This window comes from Procambarus clarkii, chromosome 82 (genome assembly GCF_040958095.1).
Source record: "Procambarus clarkii isolate CNS0578487 chromosome 82, FALCON_Pclarkii_2.0, whole genome shotgun sequence".
Lineage (NCBI taxonomy): Eukaryota > Metazoa > Arthropoda > Malacostraca > Decapoda > Cambaridae > Procambarus > Procambarus clarkii.
Window position 1 is genome coordinate 13577543 of NC_091231.1, and position 10065 is coordinate 13587607.

Here is a 10065-nt window from a genome sequence, read left to right on the forward strand (position 1 = left end):
CGTGTAGTTTACCCTCCTTCTCTTACCTCAGCTCTTTCAGTTGCTGTGATCGCCTGAATATGGTCGAATTAATATACACTATATTTTCATGTTGCTGATTCCAAATAAAATAATACCTCAGTGCTAGAAATATCATTACTAACGAGAGATAGTATCCAAACAAACGCTATGGGGCGTTTATATATATATATATATATATATATATATATATATATATATATATATATATATATATAAAACCTCTATCTATTATGTCTATGTACTTATCGATGATAAGCAAGTTCAAAGTTTGACAATTCAATTTATATGAATGTCTTTGAAACCATATATTTGCTTCATAAATTAATTCTAATTAATTATAATTCATTTAATTTTCTATTAAAGAAACTGTAAATTCACATACAAATAGTATAAACCAGTTAAAAAAAATTGAATTATTCTGGTTCCGAAGGAAATTTTAAAATAAAAAGAGCTGAACGAGCTTTAAAAATACAGCTCTCCAATTTCAATCCTGGAAATCAACTATTATTTCTCTGGTTTTCATAAATGTTTCATAACAAAAACCTCTTCCGGAATGGTGCCCAACCACTTGGGGTGTACGGTAGAGCGACGGTCTCGCTTCATACAAGTCGGCGTTCAATCCCCCGACCGTGCACAAGTGGTTGGGCCACCATTCCTTCCTTCCATCCCCCCGTCCCATCCCAAATCCATATCCTGATCCCTTCCAAGTGCTAATATAGTCGTAATGGCTTGGCGCTTTACCTTTAATAATTCCTTTCCGTTCGTTTTTTCTTAAAATATTTATAACAAAAACCTCTTACGAAATAAAACAACATATAACAAACACTTTACATCCCTGTCATGTAAGACTATGTTCTTGGCAGACACGAAGACTACAATGTTTCGTCAGCCGTTTCTCATAACGTTTGACTCGGCTTTACCCTCCAAAAGGGAATATTTTCACCCTCAATAAGCTTGTTAACTGTATACCGTGTGCGGTAGTTCCTATACTGAGTATAGGTAAGCTACGCTCCCTATTCTATTTCACTTCAGACTTTGTGGTAAATATATGACGTACAGTTCTTAAGGCTAATATTTATTCCAACTGATACATCCATCCACCTGTAGCTGCCTCCACCACCACCACCACCACCAACAACCACCTGCAGCTGCCACCACAGCGCCATATCACCTACCCACCCTACCCACCTGCCCCAACACACCTCCAACAGCCTGCTCGCCCCGACAACCAACATCCATTACCGTTCGTTTCCCCATGTTCTTGGGTGATTTATGGCCGGGTGGGTACGTAATGTCGTACGCCAGGCTGACCAGAGTTCTATCCCTTCCTTCCTCACCCGGCTCGCTCCTCTCCCACTAAACCCTCTCCCATCTCTCCCCTCTCCCTCTCCTCCTCTCCCCCTCTCCCCTCTCACACATCGCTTTGGTATCAAGCTGTCTCATCTCTCTGTTGTTCTTCTTCCTCCTCACATTCAGCCTTCTCCAGTATTACAATATCTATATTTTTTTTACCTCACTTTTTTTTGGCATCCACCTTTTTTGCCTTCTTTTATGTTCCCTGTTTCATCTCTCCCTCTGCACCCCTAAATTTTCTCTCCCTCCAAAGATGCTCCACTCTCTCTCTCTCCAAAGACATTTTCCTCTCTCCAAAGGACTTCACTTCTCTTCAAAGATCTTCTGCTTTTCCCAGAAAATCTTCAATTCTTGCCCCAAGATGTTCTATTCTCCTCAAAGATATTTTAACTCCCCTCTAAAGACCTTTGCTGTAACCTGTAAACCTGCGTTTCAAAAGCGTTATGGTAGAAAGTGATAGATCCAAGGTAGATAGTGCGCCCATTCAGGGAGTAGAGGTAATTTTCTCTCCATATATATCCTTCACTATACACCAAAATATATCTTTTTCAGCATCTTGCTCTGTGTCCTCATTCCAATAACTTCCTCCTGTGTCTTCGTGTTCCTTCCCTTCTAATCGCCTTTTCGTCTGTTCCCACTGTCTAGCCTTCCTTCCCTTCTATCCCACGCTCTTCCCCCTCTCACATATCTTTCTCTCTGCTTCACACCGTTTCATTTTACGTTTATTGCATATTTCACGTACAAACCCCACAGCCCATTTCATCCTGACTGAAGAATCACCTCAACAATATCAGTTTCATAATCACGACACAATCATACAATGCCAGTGCCACAATTATAACAATCACCCTATAGTGACAATGCCACATTTGCAGCCCAACCATGCCAACAGTGTCAGTGCCTAACTCGTAACAATCATCCAAATTGTCAGTGCCAAAGACATAGCACAACTATCCCAAACACTGCAGTGCTACCATCACAATCATCCCAACTGTGCTACTGTCACAATCACAACAATAATAGTGCAACCATCGATATCGAAACTACAAAAGCCAGCATAAAAACAGCACTGAACGTTGTGTTCAGAACACAACAGCCGTCGCCCAACTCTCCACACAGTGAAGAGGACGTACGTTGACGTAGTAGACCCTGCCCCTCCCCACCCCCAACACATATACATATATGTAAAGCCAACTCCACAGCATATTCAACTCATATATGTAAAGCCAACATATATGTAAAGATATGTAACATATATGTAACATATATGTATGTTACATATATGTAAAGCCAACTCCACAACATTGATTCCAGTTGTAACTTTCTGGGTGAGTGATGGTATAGGCTGCTTTCAATGCATTCATTTTCATTATTTTATTAATGCACTGAGTGCCCCTTTTTGTGTGTGTGGTGTATTTGTACTAATTTGTTGTAAGAAACATGAACCTAATGTTGAGGTTATGGCGTTTTTAGCAGTTTTATTTTATAATTATGGGACGCTTATGTAATATAGTTCTTGTGTGTTTGTGTAAAATTGTGATTTCATTTTGTGTACACACAAATGAACATTGAAACTGCATTATAGGGCATTATAAGGGACCCAAACATTCCCTCTAATGCGTTGTGTGTGCTATATATATATATATATATATATATATATATATATATATATATATATATATATATATATATATATATATATATATATATATATATATATATTGGGGGTACCACTTCACACAGAAATCACAATAGCGTGATGCATCAAATAACCAAATCCACAAGGGCCGTGACGAAGATTCGAACCTTCGTCCGAGAGGATCCCAAAAGCTGCCTTAATCGACTGAGCTACCATGATTCGAACCCTCGACATTGACATGGTCCTCGTGGATTTGTTAATAGGAGTACCACCTCTGGTGCAATTATGATGACCCATATATATAAATATATATATTTATAAATAAATATATGTACTATATAAATATATAAATACATTAACACTAATGTATTACGGTGTTTTATTCTATTGTTTCTGTAACAGCGTTGCATTTACGACTATTGTTGGTGCATTATAACTTCCATGTACAAGACTATGGCTCGTACAAAAGTGTGGCGGGAGCGAAAAGTCTCCAAAAGGAGGTAAAAATTGTTGCAACTGCGGCCCGGCTGAAAGGTTCCATTGTTGAAGTAATGGCGGAGCTCTGAAGGCTGATAATGGAGTTCGGAATGCGATTATTCTTCAAGCAATGATCCTGCTCTTAATGGGAGCATCGACTGATTTTTTTTTTGAGGGGGGGGGAGGGTTAGAGGTTTCAGCACCGATAAAATTTAAATTGGGTGATTTTATGACGCATTTTTTATTTCAATATTTTTTTTTTAAAACTTGGGAGGAAAATTTTGAAGTGAATGTAAGTGATATTTGCAACATTCTTTGGGAGTTAGATTAAAGAGGGCGAGGAATGTGTATTTATGAGCGGTTGTTAACTTGGTCAAATTTGCATGTATGTCGCTCGTAACTGTACCTGTACACTATGCAGAGCTACGATATCTGTCAGTTACTCGTGTCATTCAAAGCTACGATATCTGCCAGTTATCCGTGTCATTCAAAGCTACGATATCTGCCAGTTACCCGTGTCATTCAAAGCTACGATATCTGCCAGTTACCCGTGTCATTCAAAGCTACGATATCTGCCAGTTATCCGTGTCATTCAAAGCTACGATATCTGCCAGTTACCCGTATCATTCAAAGCTACGATATCTGCCAGTTATCCGTATCATTCAAAGCTACGATATCTGCCAGTAACCCGTGTGAAGACTGCGATAGAAGACCTGTCAATGTATCCATGTGTGTATCACTTACTCTATGTGTCTCATGCGTGTCTCATGTGTGTGTCTCTCGGTGTGTATAATACTGAATTACAGTAACATTTTATTCTGCATTTCTGATGATAACAATGTATTGTTATACGGTGAATAATGACACTAAAGTGACTGCTGCATCAATGAGAAATGAGGGTTTCGAACCTCAGAGGAGAGTTTCCACGCACGCCCTTCCAGACCATGTCGTGGTTTAGTCGGTAGAAGCGTGTGCGTGGGTTCATCTACGACACAGGTTCGAACCCCTTATATCACTGTTTCTACAGATTTTCTCACTGTAGTGTTATGATGCGAAAACTCGTTTGAGTATAAATAAAAGACAGAGACGATCTATTTGTATTTATATATTTTTTTTAAACAATATATATGCTTGGCTTGGGGAAGCTAAGTTCCTAAATCATAAATATTGTTTAAAAATGCTCAAATAAAAGGAATTTTGGAGGTGATTACGACGTAAATGTTAAGGAAAATAAAAATAAATGTTTCGTTCCAGTGAGGTCAGCGTTAGGAGTCAGCTAATGAGTTAATTAGTTAGAATGACTATATGATACTTGAAAAGAAGATGAGGCAGGATTGTAAAGCGGGGTCCACCCACTTGAACCATCGGGGAATCGAACGCCGACTCTGCATCGAAGAGAAGCCACCATTCTACCGACCAGTCCGAGTGGGTGGACTTGTCATTTAAAATATTTCTGAGTTTCTCCAACAAATGAATGACTACGAACTCCATGTGAGTCTTATTAGAATGAACTCAAACTCTGTAACACTCATCTGTACTGCCTTCTGTAATCTTCGTTCATTTAAGACCATATTTTAAAACGCCCGGCAGATTATTTTTTGTTCTCACTTTCTTGAAAACTCTAAAGGTTTTCTATATTATAGTCTTGGTTAAATTTAGACAGCTCCAGTCGGAGCGTGTGAGAAGTAGTGTACACAACCAGACGTTCACTGCAGATTTAAGAATAAATATTAAACCAACGAGAATGGAAATCATGTATATATAGGTGTTTGTCACGGTGTAAAAATGCGACGTAATGAGTGAAACGAAATTATTTTTATCAGTATAAATAAATACAAAAATGCACGTGTATATGTGAGCATAAGTGTGTGTTTATGTTATCTTGAGGTTATCTTGAGATGATTTCGGGGCTTTAGTGTCCCCGCGGCCCGGTCCTCGACCAGGCCTCCACCCCCAGGAAGTCAGCTGACTAACTCCCAGGTACCTATTTACTGCTAGGTAACAGGGGCAATCAGGGTGAAAGAAACTTTTACCCATTTGTTTCTGCCTCGTGCGGGAATCGAACCCGCGGCACAGAATTACGAATCCTGCGCGCTATCCACCAGGCTACGAGGCCCCGTATGTGCTTGTGTGTCCGAAATATTCCATGAACGAAATTACTCAAACTTTCCATTGCTTCCCAGTTTGAACAGACAAAATTATGTTCAAAAACTCTGTATGGTATATTGGGTTCTAACTCCTGGGTCTTGCTTGCAACAATAACTTATATTTTTAATAGGAAGTGTTATGGACGAAGATGTTTTGCATTACCAATACGCGATCAAGATCAGTTGTTTTCCCAAGAGAAATACAATTCAAAGCATAATTATATTTAGGGACAATGACGTGCCAGAGGGACCTCATGGGAAGCCTTCACGTTCCACAGATTTCAGGATCTGGGGGGAACCTTGGGGAACCCTGGGGGAGAGTGTGGCAACAGTGCCAAGATGTCACAACTGATGGACGATTCCCTGATGCTATACAGTTTAATTGTAGGTCTTCAGTGTGAAACTGGAACTAGCTAAGCTACTAGCAAGAACCGTTGCTAGTATGACTTACTTATTACACAATGAAAGTTATATATAACTATTTTATTTAGTAATGTTTACCACCGGAGATTTCCATTGCGAGAGAGAGAGAGAGAGAGAGAGAGAGAGAGAGAGAGAGAGAGAGAGAGAGAGAGAGAGAGAGAGAGAGAGAGAGAGAGAGAGAGAGAGAGAGAGAGATAAAGAGAACTGATCAGAGGTTTTTGATGCCTTTGTCTAGTATAGTTCTGTTTGACTGAGGACATTCCACGTTTCCTACGAGCCTTTGTCAGGAACATAATTGTCTCCGAACATTCCTATTTCCTTTTTGTCTGCCTTTTACAGGATTTCGTGTGAGATGGTGACAGACGAAGAAGCTAGTATCCATTAAGACTAGAAGCACTGGGAGGGTGTTGCCATGGTTACAGAAGGGACAAGGAGATATGGAGTAAATAGCGAGACAGCTGATGTGTCAGATGATAAGGGGTAAGGGAAGGAATAGGATAAAGAGGGGAAGAGGGGGAGATCATCCCAGGAACACAGACGATGCTCCGTGTTGTTTGAGAGACAGGATGATTAAATCTGCATGGGGGTATGAAGTATGTGTTTATATATGTTTTCTGTATATATGCATTTAGTCAGTGCATGAACCCAAATATATGGATGTTCATTGTTGAAAACGTGTTGTTATAACTGTGGGTATGGGAATACAAATGGTCAGGCAAGGGAATATATATATTTATATATGTATTCATAGAGATGCTGAGGTGTCGCCTCTATTGTCTATGTATCCGCACATCTTGCATGGATATGCAACATTTAATGCCTTCCACAACCACAGCTTCGTCTCGCAAGAACAGCAGCCTTCCATGAAACCTTTCATGAAGTACAGACCTTTTCCAAAACAGCACAAGTTTTGCATGGCATCAGAAACCTCCATAGACACCTACATAGACTGCTCAACACCAGCAAAACATTCACAACAACAGAATCCTTCCACAATAGTACCCACGTTCCACAACAGCTGGAGTCATCCATATCAGTAGTTAACATTCCTCAACAAAAGGAAGATTTCTGCGAATAGCATGCGACAGCCATAACCATATCAGCCTTCCACTGTAGCAGCGCTATTGAACAAGAAAGTAAGTCGTCGATAAAATAGCAGGAGCCTCCAAAAGCCAGTAAAAGGCTCCCACAACAGCAAGAGCCTTCATACCAGCATCATCTTTTGACAATAAAAGCATCCTTCAATTGCATGGCATTTAGGATGCATGACCAAATATACTCAGGCATGTTTTGGTCTGAGTATCTTATCAGAGTTGATATCTTATAAGCTCTGATACAATATCAGAGGTTATCAGAGAGCTCTGAAAAGATATCAGAGCTTATCAGAGAGCTCTGATAATATATCAGAGCTTATCAGATAGCTCTAATAAGATATCAGGGCTTATCAGATAGCTCTAATAAGATATCAGAGCTTATCAGAAGCCCTGATAAACATAAAAGCCTCCCAGAACTGATTCCAGAGAGCCTTCAGACAGACCCAATTAAGACAGCCATCAGCTCAGCAGAGGCTCACCCATTCAATCTCCATTAATTTCCCCATTTATCATTCGATAGGCACAGGGGTGGGGGAGGAATTTTTACCCCTCTTTTTATGAGTTTGCCGTTTAAGGCTCAAAAAAGCCCACGACGTTATCTTTACCAGAAGACGAAGGAAAAAAAGTGTTTTCCATTCTTCTTCTTCCTTAACTCTGTCACTTCCTTCAAGGGCAGAGCGTCTTGGTAAAGGCCTGGCTTGCTCTCCACGATCGTCTGGCCGGTGTTCTGGGGCCTGTTTTATGAATTCATGCCTCGAGTGAAGAGAAGGGGCAAGGAAGGGGAAAATTTTGACAAGGTTACCCAGACGCGATAAGGAAAAGTTTATGTATACATCCGTTGTGTTCATTAGTTATTCGGGTTTAAAACGCAATTTGATTTAGAAGAGGACGTGTTTGCCTGTGTGTGTGTGTGTGTGTGTAGAACACAAAATATATTTGCATTCCGTAATGCCTTTACCAGGGTTGTCGTCAGGAACACAATATATTCTCTGTTTTAAGCATTCTAAATTGTTTTTACTTAACTTTTCTATTAAACGTTTCGTTCAAAACGGATTTTTTGTATTTATTGTGTCACTATTTATTTAGTTTACTGACTTTGTATGCCAAGACCTGAAACAGTGTAGTAAGTTTCATCATAATATTTATCTTCTAGGAGTGAGGAGAGAATGATTTCTTTGTGTCGTCTTTAATAAATTATTTAGTTTTCATCTGTTGTCAGTTATTTCAGCCTGTTCCTACCCTGAATAACTATTCTTTTCATAATATTTTCCAGATTTTATTTCCTTCACACGGAGACTAAAAGTTTAATATTTTGTTTTGCCTTTTCACGTATATATATTCACCTTATTCGCTATTTGTATCTTGTATATTGCATTATTTCTTTTAAATGTTGAGTTCTAACAGATATTTCATCTTGTTACAGTCTTTAGCATCCACTCCTAGTTGATGCTAAAGTCTATAACTCTATAACTAGAGAGTCTATAACTCTTAGTCAAGGACGTCTAAGTGAACTCGGACACTTATCATTATTACAAGTAGTTTACCTGTAATTAAGAGGTCTTCTTCACTCCCTGTCTTGCCGTGGGTAAAGGCTTGTTTAGTGATAGCTTGTTCAGCAAGACTGTTGCTTGCAGCAACCCACAGGCTCTACACATACATGACAATAGAGGCAATCCTTTACAATTGCCTCCCCCTTCCCCAAGCTGGGTTTCGTGAAGCAGTGAGAATTAAACACAAGCATACGACTAATTAATGATTTAGTGTTATATAGTGATTCAAAGGGGCAAAGGGGTTACTGAATTAAATTCTGGGCATCCGGACGGTATCTATATTATGCATACGAGAGAAAAGTACAATACACATCGAAATCAAAGCAACGAGTTGTATATATATATATATATATATATATATATATATATATATATATATATATATATATATATATATATATATATATATATATATATGTATATATATATATATATATATATATATATATATATATATATATATATATACATATATATATATATATATATATATATATATATATATATATATATATATATATATACATACATATACATATATATATATATATATATATATATCTACAACACTTCTATTCAATATCCATTGTTTCGTGTTCTGTCTTGTGTTGATGAAATTAATACCCTATTAATGCCACATCTTGTTCTGTCTTGTGTTAATGCCACATCACCCCTTCCACCTCACTCAAATGTAGATATAAAATCGGAGATGCGTAAGTTCTATTCAGTTGTGTATTTGTGAACTAAAGTCTTTGAAAATGTAATAAGTTTTACGAAACGCGCTCGTGTCGCGTCAGACTAGAAATAAAAATGAATTTTGGAGAATTGATTTTTGATTTACCTCCAACAGTGAAAAGAAATGTACGAAAGATTGAGAAAATTCGTGTTAGAATTATTAATCTTACTTTTTCGGTCATATTTAATAATATATGTCTACAGGAAAGACTGCTACCAAAATATACTAATATATATATATATATATATATATATATATATATATATATATATATATATATATATATATGTCGTACCTAGTAGCCAGAACTCACTTCTCAGCCTACTATTCAAGGCCCGATTTGCCTAATAAGCCAAGTTTTCCTGAATTAATATATTTACTATAATTTTTTTCTTATGAAATGATAAAGCAACCCTTTTCTCTATGTATGAGGTCAATTTTTTTTTATTGGAGTTAAAATTAACGTAGATATATGACCGAACCTAACCAACCCTACCTAACCTAACCTAACCTATATTTATAGGTAAGGTTAGGTTAGGTAGCCAAAAAAAGCTAGGTTAGGTTAGGTTAGGTAGGTTAGGTAGACGAAAAAACATTAATTCATGAAAACTTGGCTTATTAGGCA